Source organism: Xiphophorus maculatus, chromosome 18 (genome assembly GCF_002775205.1).
Source record: "Xiphophorus maculatus strain JP 163 A chromosome 18, X_maculatus-5.0-male, whole genome shotgun sequence".
In the NCBI taxonomy this organism is placed as follows: Eukaryota; Metazoa; Chordata; class Actinopteri; order Cyprinodontiformes; family Poeciliidae; genus Xiphophorus; species Xiphophorus maculatus.
This window is the reverse complement of record NC_036460.1, coordinates 32865883-32883395: the sequence shown is the minus strand read 5'-3', so window position 1 is coordinate 32883395 and position 17513 is coordinate 32865883. Positions and strand designations below refer to the sequence as shown.

Below are 17513 nucleotides of genomic sequence, written 5' to 3'. Positions count from 1 at the left end.
AGGTTCACTGACCAGCAACGACATAAAACCACAAACAGAAACTACAACACGTCTGCATGTTGCACTACCTAAATGAAAAATTCTCTGGGTGCAAATAATTTGATTTTTCATTTGTTGGTATATTTAGACGCTGTTGCTGACAACCAGTTGGCCAGTGACAGACAGCTGAGACTATTTGTCTTCTCCAGTTATCACAAGGAAGGAAGCAGCCATCTGCAGTACCAGAGTGGTACAAAACACAACAGACTATGTGTTGCACTTTGGTCCTCCTACACAGGAGCGACACCAGGAATCTTGGGCCCCACGACAAAAAATTAAATTGGGCCCCCCTGCGCATCTGCTGTTACAATTTCTTGAGTCTATTTGACTTATAAAAGGCTATAAAAGGCTTAGAACTGTCTTGCTTTCTTTGGTCCAAGACTGATACTAGCATAATATTTACTGCTAGTGAATTTTACATGCAACAGTGTGCAGCTGTATGCAAATAGGTTGCTTAATTTTTTAAAATTAGTTTTAGCTTACTGAAAGGTCTCTCTCCACCAGCAACAGTCATAGGCAACATGCAAAATATAAATAAGGTAATCCAGACTTCTCAAAAAATGCTATGTAGGTTCATTTCATTCAAACTGCAGCATTTTTTAATATTTTTAATATTACATATTACAAATATTGCATGTCACCATGTTGTGACAGTTTGTTATGAGACAGATAATCTGTGAAAAGATCAATCTCCTCCACCTCGTCACTGAGTTACTATTGCTAGATAAAGTAATGCAACGTTCCCACCAAAAACAATCAATCAGAACCAGGAGGAGGGTCTTAGCGTTGTCAATCACCCTCGCTCACTGCTGTACTAATGGCGGAGAAACAACTTATCATTACAAGAAAACTGTTTATCTGCCATCATTGGCAGCTATGCTAACTAGACTAAGCATTCCAAGAGCAAGGGGGAGGGAGGATGAGCAGCCACATGAGATTGTGACTGACAGCGCTAAAACCCACCTCCTGCCTCTGATTTTTTGTTTGTAGATAGTACTGGGAGAAGACAGAGGAAATAAATGTTTCAGAGAATATCTCTCATGCCATACTTTCACAACACAATGACAGTTTTAACAAATATGTAAAAAAAAAAAAAAATTTTTATAAAAGTTACATACTGCAGCTTTAATTTCATTTAGGAGAGGACGGGTCAGGAGGTATGTGGGAACAGACAACTTTAGCAAGTTAAGGTAAAACTGTCTGGAGTGTGTTATTGTGTATTATTGTTTTTGTTGTGTAATTGTAAAACGAGCAAAGACAGAAAAATTCCCATTGATTTCCTGGAATGATGCTAAGTAGCTTGTCACTGAACACAATGTTACTCACCTTTTTCACTGGGACAGGGGTTAAAGGTTATGCTGGTATCAGGGATAGAGCTGCTGCTGACTGACTCATCTGTTGTTAAGTGTGGTAAAAGTTACAGGGACAAGTTAGATATATGAATATGTTGGTAACTTTTATTTCCTTCATTCATTAAATGTGTGTTGTTCGCATTGTACTCTGTGCTTTTTGGTTGAGCCAATCCATGTCACGTCCCTCATTTCCGTTATTCCTCGCACCTGTGTTGCTTCCTGATTGTCTCCCTTCTTAAGCCTCTCTCAGTTACAACCACACTGCCAAATTATCAAACGCTTTCAGCAAGTAGTTTTCCAGCACTTCTTCCTCGCCCTCATAGTTACTACCACGCTTTGTTCCTCAGATCTGCCCCTTTTGCCTTGCCCTTGTCGGACTGTTACTGATCGCCTATCTGGATCTCGACCCACGCCTGTTTCAGTTATAACGCTCTCGCCCACTCCCACGGACTCTGTTCTCAGCCCCGATCGTGCATGACCTCGGCCTGTCTGACTAAGAACTCGGATCTGGATTTGGTTCTTCTGCTGCTTCACAGGTTGGTGCGCTGCCCTGCATCAGCACTTCCCCTCCCCAGGCACTTCCTCCCGAGCCCTGCGTCAGCGCAGCATCTGCTCTCGTCCTTGTCCCTCAGCCGATCACTACTGTAACTGCTCGCCAAGCCAGGTTAGTGTTCCCTTCACACACACACTAACAGATCCCTTCGTTGCTATTTCTCCAGTCACCGATCTCTCTTCTCCGCCCCCCTTTCGCAGTGCTGCTGATGATGATCCTGTGTGCCCGGTTTTAGCTGCCTTTTAATAAATATCTGAGTTTACTGCTCACTCCTCTGTCGTGGCTGATTTTCTGGGTCCCTCTAGTGAATCATTACAAAATGCTAATGAAATGCAGGCAAACAGTGGACTGCAGCTAAGCTAATTATGCTAAATGGTTGATAATCTCACACAGTCTACTCAACTCTCTTGGAGAAAAACTGGGTGACAAATTGACACTCTTGTCTTTTTCTTTCTCTTTTTTTGAAAACCTGACTTTATCATTTTTCTTAGCACCATAGTAACAGCCACAGTCTTTCTTGTCTTCTACTGACTGCTGCTGAACACTGTCGCTGTCAAGCTAAGCTAAGCAGGAACAAACCATTTCATGCAGATCCAGAGGGGTGTTCAGTGCAAATATGGATGTGGGCTTTTTGGTCTGGGAGGGGTAACATCTAAACTATTTTTAAAAGCACAATATGATTAATTTTGTAATTGACAGGGCCCCAATTTTCTTTCTATGTCTATGAACAAAATAAAAACAAAAAAAAACTATTTTTATAACGTCGGTCAGGAGCCTTTGGAATTATCTTAACTTTTCCCATTATAGCATTGGCCTTAGCAGAGGAGGCCAATACATGGTCCAGTGTAAGAGGCAATAGGCCAGGTCAGGTTGGTATGTTCAAAGAGAAGAGAAATAGCCAGAGGCTAATGACACCTTTGAACACACCTTTAACGCTTCAATGTGTGACATTTTGTCAATACATCTAATGAGGTTCATACTGGAGGTGTGTTTCTTATGTTTGATTTCTTTCTTCTTTCCTGAGGACATTGAACCCAAAATATTTTTTGGTTTGTCTTACTAGAGTTTTAATTTATCATTGTTATTTTGTGTACATTTTGGTCAGATGCTTAACTCAACTCCACATAACCATAAAGACTATCTAATATTAGGACTTTTACTTACTTACTTTCACTTCTTTTTCCATTGAGGAGTATTTATACAATATCTAAATATTGTATAAATATTTATATACAATATTATAATAATGTTATAATATTGTATAATAATATTACAATATTATTATAGCACACATATATATATATTTCTGAAGAATCAGTTTTTCAGAAAAAGAACTGATTCTTTTTCTGAAGGCAAAGAATCAATTCCACATGTTTGATTCTTAAGCAAATACATAAGCCAAGACTAAAACTTGGCTAATGTACCTCAGTAAGTTCTACCTAAAATACATATGTGAGGCCTCTGATGTAATTCTGCTGGCACCTTTGAGCACTCTTCTTTACAGACATGGTCTACAGAAACCGCATTGTTCTTATTACAGATTCACTTCTTAAGATGGTCCACAAATGCTAACCATGGCTGAGCTGAGAGCTTTGTGAAGGCTATTCCAGAAACTTAGGGTCCATTCATACTAGCCCTTTTTATTCCATCCATCCATTTTCTTCTGCTTATCTGGGGTCAGGACACAGGGGTAGCAGCTTCAGAAGGGAGGCCCAGATTTCCCTCTCCCCGGCCACTTCTTCCAGCTCTTCTGGGGGTATCCCAAGGCTTTCCCAGGCCAGCCGAGAAACATAGTTTCTCCAGCATGTCCTGAGTCTTCCCCGGGGCCTCCTCCCAGTGGGACGTGTCCAGGAGGCATCCTGACCAGATGCCTGGGCCACCTCAACTGGCTCCTCTCAACGTGAAGGAGCAGTGGCTCTACTCTGAGTCCCTCCTGGATGATCAAGCTTCTCACCCTATCTCTAAGGGAGAGCCCAGACACCCTACGGAGAAAACCCATTTCGGCCGCTTGTATCCGTGATCTCGTTCTTTCGGTCATGACCCAAAGCTCGTGATCATAGATGAGGGTGGGAACGTAGATCAACCGGTTAATCAAGAGCTTCGCTTTTTGACTCAGCTCTCTCTTCCCCACGACAGACCAGTACAGTGCCCACTTCACTGCAGACGCTATGCCTGTCGATCTCCCGCTCCCTTCTTCCCCCATTCGTGAATAAGATCCCGAGATACTTAAACTGCTCCACTTGGGAGTTTAAGTAGAATGCCTTCTACCCTTTTCCGGCTCAAGACCATGGCCTCAGATTTGGAGGCACTGATCCTCATCCCGGCTGTTCACACTCGGCTGTGAATCGGTCCAGCGAGAGCTACAGATCACAACCTGATAAAGCCAATACCACCACATCATCCGCAAAAAGCAGAGATGTGATCCTAAGGCCATCAAAACGGATCCCCTTCACACCTTGGCTGTGCCTAGATATTCTGTCCATGAAAGTAATGAACAGAGTCGGTGACAAAGGGCAGCCCTGGCGTAGTACAACTCTCACCAGACACAAGTGCGACTTACTCCCGGCAATGCGGACCAGACTCTGACACTGGTACCTGACAGGTAGTGTATCTAAGGGCTTGATACCCCATACTCCCGGAGAACCCCCCACACGGCTCCCCCAAGGACACGGTCGAACGCCTTCTCAAAATCCACAAAACACATGTAGACCAGTTGGGCGAAATCCCACGCACCCTCCAGGACCCATCTGAGGGCGGAGAACTGGTCCAGTGATCCATGACCAGGACAAAAACCACACTGCTCTTCCTTAATCCAAGGTTTGACTATCCGATGGACCCTCGTCTCCAGGACCCCTGAATAGACCTTGACAGGGAGGCTTAAGAGTGCGACTCCCCTTTAATTGGAGCACACCCTCTGGTCCCCCTTTTTGAACAGGGGGCACCACCCCAGTCTGCCAATCCAGGGTAACTGCCCCCGATGTCCATGCAATATTGCAGAGTCACGTCAGCCAACACAACCCTGCAACATCCAGAGCCTTAAGGAACCCAGGACTAATCTCATCCACCCCGGGGCCCTGACACCGCGGAGCTTTCTCCTTGGTGGCAGGTTCCACTTCAATCAATCAAACTCTAGTTTGTTGTCAGAGAAAATCTGTTTTGTTCATGAAGGTGTGAATGTGTAATCAAACTCTTATGTGGATTAAAAAATGAACTCTCCTATAATCTCCGGTCTCAGTTTAACTGAAGTGAACTCTGGTGCGGTTCAAATGCATATGTGAACGCCAAGCAGAACAGATACCACCCCAAAAGCAGGACACAGGCTAGTGCAGGGAAAAAGGGTAAAAACAACTCCTACTAGCCATTCCTCCTGCCAACAAAAAAGCAATCCTATTCTCTCACCACTCCATTTTTGTTTCCATTTCATGAAGGAAGTTGCCTCCTGTGTCTTCTTCAGAGTATTTTGTGTCATTTCCTTCAGTGGCTCTTGGTGCAGCGCTAGAGATGGGAATTGATAAGAATTTATCAAAATTGCTTCCATTATCACTATCACGTTGATTAAATTCTTTATCGATTCTCTGATCAATTGCATTGACTTAGGAAATAAAATGTGGCAAAACTAAATTTGGTAATTTAGAGTGTGCATATTAGATTCAATTTGAAAAAAATCTGGCTTAAAAAAAGTTAGACATGAAATACTGGTTGAACATACTGAACTGGTTTAAAACCAAACTGTTTAAAACAAACCTCATATCTTTCTGTCACCTGAATTCCAATTGAAGCACATATCTTTACCACTGAGTGCAATGAGAGAAGATGGTGCTGGAAAACCTGATTAACAGGAAAAAGGAAGATGAATGATCAACTTAAACCAGCAACAATGATCTAACTAGAAAATTTCGGAAGAAATTTAGCCGGGGCCTGCCAAGGCGCGCCCGTCGGGCATGGGCCCGGCGTCGTCGCGCCACAAATCGGCGTCGACGCCAAAGGACGCCGCGACGTGATCAGTGGCACGCGGAGAACCGCAAGAACGTTAAGCGAGGCGGACGTGCACCGTTCGGTACGATTTAAAATGTTGTCAAGGCTTTTATTTTGGAAGTTTTGTTAACCTTCATTTCAAAGGGCCAAACTAATCCCATGCGTAATAGTCCTTGGGTTAAAATAGTTATATAATGCTCAAAACACAAGTAGCTGATGTAAAAATATTCAAGGCTTTTATTTTGAAATTTTCAGTATGCTTCATTTCAAAGGGCCAAACTAATACCACGTGTAACAGTGCTTTGGATGAAAAAGTCAAATAAAGCCAAAAAGAGCAATTACGTCATGTAAAATTATTCAAGGCTTTTATTTTGAAATTTTCAGAATGCTTCATTTCAAAGGGCCAAACTAATACCACGTGTAACAGTGCTTTGGATGAAAAAGTCAAATAAAGCCAAAAAGAGCAATTACCTGATGTAAAAATATTCAAGGCTTTTATTTTGAAATTATTATTATGCTCCATTTTAAAGTTCCAAACTAATCCCATGTGTAACAGTGCTTTGGATGAAAAAGTCATATAAAGCCAAAAACAGCAATTACCTGATGTAAAAATATTCAAGGCTTTTATTTTGAAATTTTCAGTATGCTTCATTTCAAAGTTCCAAAGTAATCCCATGTGTAACAGTGCTTTGGATGAAAACGTCAAATAAAGCCAAAAACAGCAATTACCTGATGTAAAAATATTCAAGGCTTTTATTTTGAAATTATTATTATGCTCCATTTTAAAGTTCCGAACTAATCCCATGTGTAACATTGCTTTGGATGAAAAAGTCATATACGGCCAAAAAGAGCAATTACTTCATGTAAAATATTCAAGGCTTTTATTTTGAAATTTTCAGTATGCTTCATTTTAAAGTTCTGAACTAATACCACGTGTAAGAGTGCTTTGGATGAAAAAGTCAAATAAAGCCAAAAAGAGCAATTACGTCATGTAAAAATATTCAAGGCTTTTATTTTGAAACTTTTGTTAAGCTTCATTTCAAAGGGCCAAACTAATACCACGTGTAACAGTGCTTTGGATGAAAAAGTCAAATAAAGCCAAAAAGAGCAATTACATGATGTAAAAATATTCAAGGCTTTAATTTTGAAATTTTTGTTAATATTCATTTCAAAGGGCCAAACTAATACCATGTGTAACAGTGCTTTGGATGAAAAAGTCAAATAAAGCCAAAAAGAGCAATTACGTCATGTAAAAATATTCAAGGCTTTTATTTTGAAATTTGCAGGATGCTTCATTTCAAAGGGCCAAACTAATCCCATGCGTAATAGTCCTTCGGTTAAAATAGTTATATAATGCTCAAAACACAAGTAGCTGATGTAAAAATATTCAAGGCTTTTATTTTGAAATTTTTGTTAAGCTTCATTTTAAAGGGCCAAACTAATACCATGTGTAACAGTGCTTTGGATGAAAAAGTCAAATAAAGCCAAAAAAGAGCAATTACGTCATGTAAAAATATTCAGGGCTTTTATTGTGAAATTTTCAATATGCTTAATTTTAAAGTGTAAAACTAATCCCATGTGTAACAGTTACTGAGTTAAATCAGTTATATACAGCCCAAAGCAGCAAGTAGTTGTAAAGGCCAGTTCTCAGTCCTGATCTGTTTCAACTGAGGATAGATAGAACTACAACGATGCGTATTCGTAGTCCTAACCAGCAGCCAATAGCCTCTTGAGTTCCGTTGCTATGGCAAATAATGGTCTCAGCAGGTGTGAGCTCTGAGCTGTGAGCTCTCAAACACACAAGTGTGTTTGAGCAAACACACTTTACTGAAAAAAAGCATTGGAAACAAATCCTTCTTGTTCGGGAACCGTAATACATATTCGAAAAGCGTTTTAAGCGTATGACAGTTCAATGTGTCTTCTGCGATAGTCCCGAGATTCATATCTGTACCTCACTCAGAGCATTTACAGTGATGAGAGAAAGAAATGTTGTGCCCAGATATGAACCGAGGTCGGCTGTCACTCTAATATGAGCAAAAATGAGAAACTTTGGGTCGCTTAGAGGCAAATTGTGGACAAACCATAACTGGTATCGACGAGCCGTCTTCACTTTCGAAGAGATCACAGACGTATCTACAAAATGAAATTTGAATGGCATTTCTAGGTGAATTTGTGACGACACAGCAAATCCTCAAAAATAGGGTATTTCTAGGATTTTTCCCATTGAGTTATAATGGGGTTTTTTTCGTAGTTTTTTGCGAATTATGTCGCCATGTTAATCCCGAATCCCACCAAAAGTAATAGCTGGAATGGCGTGAATTTTCTGCACGTTTTGATACCTCTTTTGTAGGTGTGCACGCAGCGGTATGAGCCGCATTAACGGTTACGGATGAAAAATAAAGAATAATAATAATAAAGAAACTTTTCTTGGGAGAATAGCAATAGGTTCCTGCCATTGCTTTGCATGGCAGGCCCCAATGAGCATCAAGTCACAAAATTGTGCAGTCCTCTGCAATATTAGCATAAGCTTAACAAAAGGATGACTCGAAAAACTCTGAAATGTGCCCAAAGTCGGTCCTCGAGAGTCGGCATCCTGCATGTTTTAGTTCTCTCTCTGGTTTAACGCAGGGAGCCATCATTGGATCCAATGACGACTCAATAGAAGGCCTAAGAAGAACACTGACAAGCTGAAAAGGTCATTACCACCACCAGGGAGAGAACTAAAACATGCAGGATGCCGGCCCTCAAGGACTGACTTTGGACACCACTAATGTAGATAGACTGCTGGATGCTCTGGAGACTGCTTGTAGAAAAACCAACACTTATGCCCTCTGTTGCCTATTGTAGATGTTATACTTCAGCTTATTCATCCAATCCTTTTTCTACACCAGCTCATCCTTCAACAGTCAGTTAGTGAGAGGTGGGGAACATAGTGAACAAGATGCATTGTTCCCACTCATAGAGCTAGCCACTTACTAATCTATTTGAATTGGTCTATCAGGCTCAAACTGTCTGGATTTAAATAAAGGTTCAGATAAAAGCTAGCTCATTTTTGGATTTCCTCCTTTCAGTTTGTTTTGCAATATGTTCAAAACCTTTCAGATGCCAATTGAGACTTTTACCTGGGCTTTTACCTCACTAAGAACATTATCACCCAGGCCAACCAACAACCCTGGAAGACTAAGGAGGTTAGGGAAATGCTAAAAACACGGAACTCAGCCTTCAAGTCTGGCGACAAGGAGGCACTGAGGAGCACTGAGGACAGCGAGAGCCAACTTGAACCGTGCTATCAGGTTAGCAAAGCGAACCCACAGTCAGAAAATACAGGAGTTCTTCCACGACACCAGCAACATCAGGAGTATGTGGCAAGGCATACGGGCGATCACAGATTACAATCCATCCTCCCCCCAGTGGGCAAAGTTGATGCTGACTTTCTCAATGGACTCAATAACTTTTTTGGGAGGTTTGAGGCACTGAACAGTACTCCGGCAAAGAAAACTGTTCCCCACCAGGAAGAGGAGGCACTCTGCCTGGACACAGCCGATGTGTTGAAGACTCTGAAAAGAGTCAACCCACGGAAGGCCCCAGGCCCCGACAACATACCTGGGCGGGTGTTCAGGGAATGCACAGGTCAGCTGGCTGGTGTCCTAACAGACATTTTTAACACCTCACTGGACCAAGCCACAGTGTCAGCCTGTCTCAAAACTGCCTCCATCATTCCGGTGCCAAAGAAACCTCAATTCACCTCTTTCAACGATTACCGGCCTGTGGCACTGACTCCCTGATGAAGTGCTTTGAAAGGCTGGTTAAAGAACACATCGTCTCCAGACTCCCCTCCACATTCGACCCGTTCCAGTTTGCCTACCGCCGAAACCGCTCCACTGAGGACGCCATCTCCTCCGCCCTACACCTGAGCCTGGCTCACCTGGAGGAGAAGAACACTCATGTGCGGATGTTGTTCCTGGACTTCAGCTCAGCGTTCAACACAATCATCCCACAGCATCTGGCAGGAAAACTGGGACACCTGGGCTTCAGCACCCCCCTGCGCAACTGGCTGCTAGACTTCCTCACCGACAGACCTCAGTCAGTCCGGATCGGACAACACACCTCCGATGTCATCACCCTCAGCACAGGCTCCCCTCAGGGCTGCGTCCTGAGCCCTCTGCTGTTCACTCTGATGACACACGACTGCGTCCCCAGGTTCGCCACCAATCACATCGTGAAGTTCGCGGATGACACAACGGTGGTGGGCCTCATCAGAGACGACAACGACCTGGACTACAGAGAGGAGGTGGGGCAGCTGGTGGACTGGTGCAGAGACAACAGCCTGATCCTGAACGTTGACAAGACGAAGGAGATGATCGTCGACTTCAGGAAGAACCGGCCCAGCCACGCTCCACTGCTCATCAACAGCTTGGCTGTGGAGGTGGTCAGCAGCACCAAATTCCTGGGGATGCACATCACAAACGACCTCACCTGGACTGTGAACACCACGTCTCTGGTCAAGAGGGCACAGAAACGCTTGTATTTCCTGCGGAGGATGAGAAGAGCACACCTGCCCCCGCCCATCCTCAAGACGTTCTACAGAAGCACCATAGAGAGCATTCTGACCAGCTGCCTCTCTGTGTGGTGTGGAGGCTGCAGCGCCTCCGACTGGAAGAACGTGAGGAGAGTGGTGCGGACAGCAGAGAGGATCATCGGGGCCCCCTTCCCTCCATTCAGGACATTTCATCCCAGCGCTGCGTGTCCCGAGGCCGAAACATCGTCAGTGACCCCTCACACTCCCACCATGGACTGTTCTCCCTGCTACCCTCTGGAAAGAGGTTCCGCAGCATCCGGTGCAGGTCCACCAGGTTCCGAAACAGCTTTTTCCCACTTGCCATCAGACTGCTGAACTCTTAACTGGACTGCACTCAAAAACTGGTCTCCACTTCATACCTTGCACATATACATAGCTAAATAACTTCTATTTTACTGTCATTCCTGCACTTTATATTTTATACTTATATTTATATTTTATATTGTATTTTATCTTATTCTGGAGTAAACATTGGAACCTCAAAACATTGTCCTGAGCCGTATGCAACGAAATTTCGTTCTGTATACACCCTGTGCATGCAAAATGACAATAAAGTCAGTCTAAGTTTAAGTCTAAGTGGACTGTGAAATTGTTTAAAGAGGGCAAATAAGATTTTACTTTCACTTCAAACAGATACCCTGAGGTAACACATCAGTTAATAGGTTTGCTGTTACACCTTGTAGTAGACTCAAACACACGTTCTTTACATTGAGTTTTGTGTCATGTTTAGTATGAAGTTACAGTGGCAGTGTGTGACTAATGCTCACTCTGATATTAGATCAGACAGAACATTTTAGATAATTATGCAAAGAGACTTCTATTATTACAACCCAGAAAAGGAATTAGAATGAACTTAGAATCCAGAAAAAAATCTTAGAGAACAGGAACATTTAGTTTTTATTATTACTTAGAAACTGTAGAGAACTTTTACAAATTTAGAGCATACTTAGAAAGTCCAACTAGATACTAGAAACTCCTGAATAGGAGTATCTAGTTTATATACTTTGGATCAACATTATTAGATTTTTTTTCTCTTCTTCTTCTTCTTCTTTTGCTTTTTCCTTTGGTTCCTTATTTTGTTGGTATTTCTTTTAAGTCATGCAAAGCACTTTGTATTGCCTTGTTGATGAAAATGTGCAATATAAATAAAATTACCTTTACCTTACCTTTCCTGTTGGAACTAAATTAGGATTACAGAAATTATTCTAATAATGAGAAAAAGAAGCTTTTGAAGAATTTTTCACAACTTTCTTTAAATTCAGAAGTTTGCATACACTTGAACTATTGCCAAATTGTAGCTAATTAGACAGTGTGTTCATGATTGCTGTCCATTCAAAACACCCCTTCATGCGCTGGCTTCAACTTCTGCTGTAAATTTCTTTTATATATGTTTTTTCCTTGTCATGCCATCTACTTTGTAAGTCTCTCCTGCAGCAATATATCCACACACCTTGGTGCTACTTCATAGTCGGGATAGTATTTTCAGGTTCACAAGTTTCCCCATTGTTTGAGTGACAATGTTTATTGAGGCCAAACATTTCAATTTTACTTTCATTAGGCAAATGTTTCATCCCTGAAAACGTCTGTCTTTGAGAACATTTGCAAACAGCAATCTGGCTTTTTGAATTCTGGATTGTTCCTTACTGAGTGACTCATTTTCCCAGGATGGTACTCTTGGGTTCAGCCAGCATTTTCACATTCTTTATTCTTTGTTCTAATGACAACATGCACATTTTCCACCAAGACGTGTCTCTCTGGGACACGGAATCTAATCCAGCAATAAAGAATTACACTTGTCTATCTTTGTTTAATTGTTTCAACAGATGAAAGTTGTGCTTCTGAACCAGATTTAGATCTCTGGTTCAGATTTCAGTGGAAATTTTTTATTACGTCACATAAGGAACCAGCATAGCTGAATTTTAGCTTTGACGGATGGTGACATTTTCCATATTCTCAAATCCAAAACTTGACAGGTAAGATCCCAGATAGCACGCAATGGTAATTCAACGTTGAATTGTACTCAGAATAGTTGATTTTTGGTTGAGGTCGACAAATGATGGTGGATCCACCATCATACAATCATCCAATTCTAGCCAAGTAACCAATGTTGAAAACGTGACATTGAATCAATGTTGTTTTGTGGTTGAAATCTAATGAATGGAATGTCAATATCTGATCAATGTATGCTGTTTGTCGCATTACTTTTCCTCCTCTCCTCTTCTGAGCTCTGGGTGAGAGCATTTTATTATTTAGCGGGGGTTATCACATTTTAAATTAAGCACTGTTCAGGATAGTGGGTTGTGATTCCTTTCTGTACATTTTCTTACTTGTCCATAAAAATTATTACCGACTGTTCGAGCGTGATGTGTTGACATAAAAACATCTACAAGTTGTAACATAAAGTGAAAATTTAAGTGAACGTGTTTGGAATGAGGATGCTTTTGGCTTGGGGCCGGGGGGCGGTTCACAAATTTTCATTAACAAAAAAAAAGCTTTTCCAACATTTTGAAATTTAGTCTGTTACGCTATTTTGACACAACTCCTTCTGCTGTGGAAAAAAATGAAGTAAACAATAGATTTATATGAAATAATTTATAAAAAGCAACTGAGTAATTTGTAGAATGTCTGTATACCTGAGTTTATCCAGGTGTATCTGGGACTTCATTCTGATGCCTGGCCCTATAATGCCTCAGCATTGAGGAGGTGAATTTATTTAAATAAAACAGTTCTGTCAAACATATGTGACACTTAATCTGCAGAACATAATATGAAAGTAAACTAGGAGTCCATTTCAGCTGAATTTGGATTTAGATGGATCAAGTAGAAACTGAAAAGAACCGGACGAAACAACAACAAAGTGATAACCAATACTTTATTTTTTTAAGTAAGATCAAAATGGTCTCAAACAACAAAACCTTTTGTTTGCCTTGAGGCTGCTCCATAGTTGACACTGTACTGTAAAAGATCAAGAATTCTTTGGGCAAATGCATCCGATTGACAGATTTGTTTCCTTATAGGGCGCGCCAGTGTCAGTTCGAAACAGTTTCTGTATCGCTCACGTGACTTGCTGAAAGTAATACACGCACCGACACGGGGTTTTGTCTATGGGCTTGACGCATGCGTCGACGCATCGGTGTTGCCGGACCCATCACTACTTTTGTGGTAAGTTTGGCAATATTCCTTTTATCTTAAATGTGTTAATTGAAAATTGACTGCATTGTTTTGTGTCTATTGTAATCCTGGTTATTTTGGGGCAAACCAGATATTTTTAATAATTGAGGTCATGTCTCCCTTTGTATTTTTTTTATCAGCTAGGAGTAAGGGATGACACACTAGGGAACGCGCTCTTTTAGGGTGTAACTTAGATAGAAGCTAACAAAGGAGATCAAAAAGTCTTCGGGGATAGCATTTTGTCTGTTATCTCTTAAAGGTGGCAGGTCATAATGGACCAGCTGTGTTTGGTATTAATAAATGGAATTCATGAATTCACCTCACTGACTCTTCTTTAACTGTTGTGTGTTGTGGTAATAAAAAGTGCCGTTGATTTTGCTGATATCTTGGTTTAATAATAACTACATAGCATACAGAGCAGTAACGCGTGAAAGCAAACCCAAGTGCCAGAATGAATGACAACGCTTATCCCATGTGCGCATGCACAAAGCCAGAACTACGGCATCTGTAAAAGCCAAATATTACTGTGTGCACAGTCAATATTCTACATTTACCTCATACATCAAAAACTCAGCATGGAGAACGGATGATTCTCCACAGGCCCTGTTGTCTGGTCTGGGAGAGCATGTGGTTGCAGATGGGCTTCAAATTGTTTTAAATTACTTGTTTTTCATTTTTCATTATGATGTGCTTACTGATATGCTTAGATGTGCATCTATTCCCGAACAGCTGAGTTAGATGATTGCATGAGCTCTTCTGCAGCCATCAAGTCCTGCAGAAAGGCTGTTAATCACCACAGTTTCAATCCAGGTGTGGCAGAAGGAAAACACCTAAAACATGTAACGCTGATGAACCACTGATCTAAACCTGCTAACCACTGATTCAGTCTGTTGATTCTTGGTGAAACTGAACTGGACTATTACTACTGGTACGGGATCTTTATCAGCATATGGGCAATTTTGAATGAATTTAATTATCAACTTATTTGGAAATTTTTATGGTTAGTGGAAGATTGAACCAGTTATTTGATGGAAGTTTATCCGGTATGTATTGTAAATAATTTTTCCAACTACAATACAAATCATCTTTTGCTCTATTTTTCTGTCTCTGGTGTGTTAAATAGAACCCTGATCCTCCCTGAGTTTTATCTGTAGGTCTTCTGATAAACACAGCTTTATTTTAAATATTGATTCCCTCATTTTAACATGAGTGCAGCATCATAAATGCTACACTATGCTGCAGCTTGATACGTAAATGTAATTGTATATGTCAACTAACATTAAGGTCAATATTCATGAATATTCATTAGTGTGTCCTTATTAATTTGACTCAGTGTACATGGGGAACCGTATGGTTTGTGTTTGTTATAACCAGTACACTGCTTAATATTTCAATGTCTTTCAAAACTTTCTCATGTTTGTCATCTTTCTAACCAGCACCTTCCTTTCTCTTATTTCTGTATTTTTCAGCTGCTGCTGAGCAGTTTGACCCAAAGCTGACTGATAAGTCCTACAGTGAAACAGTCAAGAAGTGGCTACATTACACACCAGAGAGAGAGTGAGGCATAAAGGAACCAACATGACGCCAACCAGAGTGAAACTTGGGTTACCCCAATGCATACTGTTTCCCTGGTTCATACAGCACAATGTATGTTGTGCTGTATGTTGTTCTGACAGTCAAAACGGAGTCAAATATGTTTACAGATCTATCCCTGTTTTCTTAAATAAAATGTTATATTAATGCCATGTTGTCATTTTTAAGCTTGTAAACACATTTTTGGAAATATGGTAATACAAGATAATACAGACAATGGGTATTATATCCCCATCGTCTGCCAATAAAATGGTGTGTTTAACATCAGTGAAGAAACTTTTAATGGTATGTTATGATGTAGACATATCAGACTAAAACGTGTACATGAATCAATAGTTATTCCTTAACTTTGATTCAATATAAAAGCAACGCAAATGCAGATCTACATTCAGATGATGGTTGAATCAACATTGGTATGGTGTCAGTTATGGTTGAAACCCTAACATTGATTTAACATGTGAGTCATCGACCACTTTCAATTTCGTTTCAATGTCAGACTTCAACGTATATTCAATGTTTCTGCCTGACATTGTTTCAATGTTGTTTCACTTATTGTGCTATCTGGAATAGCACCATGACTTTGTCATCTGGGCTTTTCTACATTATTCAAGCAGAAATTGTTTGGGTTAAATGTATGTAAACATGTGGCTGTATCTTGGTTTTGGAGTTAATGCTGATTTAGAATTACTTTCTATGAATACAAAACAAATTGCTCAGAAAACGGTTGTAATCAAAACAAATGCTTGTCTTTTGTGACAGGGTGATCCTCAGAGGCGCTAACTGCTTTGACCTTCAGTCATCCTGAAGTCAAGCCCCTTCATCGCCCAGAAGGTCTTTGTGGTCATGTCTCTGTGACAGCCTGTCACTTCTAATTTACTACCCCATCAGTGGAATCAGGAAAATTGATGGCACACAGTATGATAACTACAGTCAGTATGCTGAAGGGGTGGAAACAGGCTGAAACTGGGGAGCTAAGTTAATGTGTGAGCATGTGTGTGAATGACTTAAATCTCATAGCTTCATAAAATGCTTCTTCTATCTCTTAATTGAAACCATGGTTCTCTTTTACACTGATGACAGCTTTAGGGTTCAGGTGAGTTCCAGTTTTGCCTTGAGACTCTTCAGCATGCAGACTGAGGAAAACCAAGGATCAAGCCAGTGGCATTGAGTGCTAAAAAGTCGCTTTTCCTTCCAGGGCTACTGCCGCATGATCGGCTCCTGCTATGATCAGCCTGTGTCTGCATGCCGATCTGAAGCGAGCCCGGACCTGCAGAGCAAACAAACCTTCCTCACGTTCTTCTCTTGCTTTCTCCCCTCGTGCTCTCTTTGTGGCAGGGACATCTGCATGCTTGTAGAGACTGAAAACAGAGCTGGCCAGCCTTCAGTCCTGCGAACTGTAAGAGCGAAAATACTTCTTATGGAGTTGTTTTTTACTGAGGAAATCTAGGCCATAAAAGGTCAATTTGACTTAGCCTCCCAACTTTCCCTTGAGTGCGAAGCCGAAGTGAGACTGAAAGAATGTCTGGGAAATAATCCGTTTGGATAGATAAGAATAATAATTGGCTTATTTGGCACTGATAATTCAGAGCAGATTAAAGGTCAAAAAGGTTGAATATTCCCAGAAATGGCCCAATACACATTCAATACATGGGCAGCCAAGAGACCTACATCAAACACGCAAGACACGAGCAGTAATATTATTGGTTAAAACTTGCCAGCTCAGACCAGTGAAAATGAGATTATATAAAAACAGGTTGACTCCAAGAAGAGTTTGAGATTTTGGGGAGATTTTGGGAAGATCTTTGAGATTTTGACTTTGTACTGATGAAGCTGTAAGATGATCTGTGGAACAGTGTAATAAATCTCCACCCGCCGTGGCCTGCAGCAAAAGGACTCGTCTCTAAGTATTATTTCTTATCTATGAAATATAATTAGGAGTTTAAGACCTTTTTTAATCCTACAGAACCAGTCTGAACTGTCAGGGGGTTCAAACTCACTTACAACCAGTAGAGGTAGAAATAGGTTAGAATAGCTGCTCCTGGTGTAGCATAGTAAGGAAGTGAGAGGAGGTGAAAGGTTCATCATTGTGCACTAAGGATAGCAGTCATTGTTTGTGTCATTTGTTAAGACAGAAAAAAATTAAGGACATCTTTAAAGTGCCTTTGGAGAACAGATGGGGTAATGTCTCCCTGATAGGCAGTGACATATGTAGTTTTAGAGATATATTTTGGTAAAATTTGTACTTTTTGTC

General features: G+C 41.0%; 1 long non-coding RNA gene across 1 annotated transcript; it reads left to right on the top strand.

Annotated features, from left to right (window-relative positions):
* Positions 1–1372: 1372 nt before the first annotated feature.
* LOC111612071 lies at positions 1373–17147 on the top strand. The gene is made up of 3 exons (XR_002754388.1): positions 1373–2055; positions 13516–13660; positions 15139–17147. It is a non-coding gene; the product is annotated as an uncharacterized LOC111612071 (long non-coding RNA).
* Positions 17148–17513: the final 366 nt, after the last annotated feature.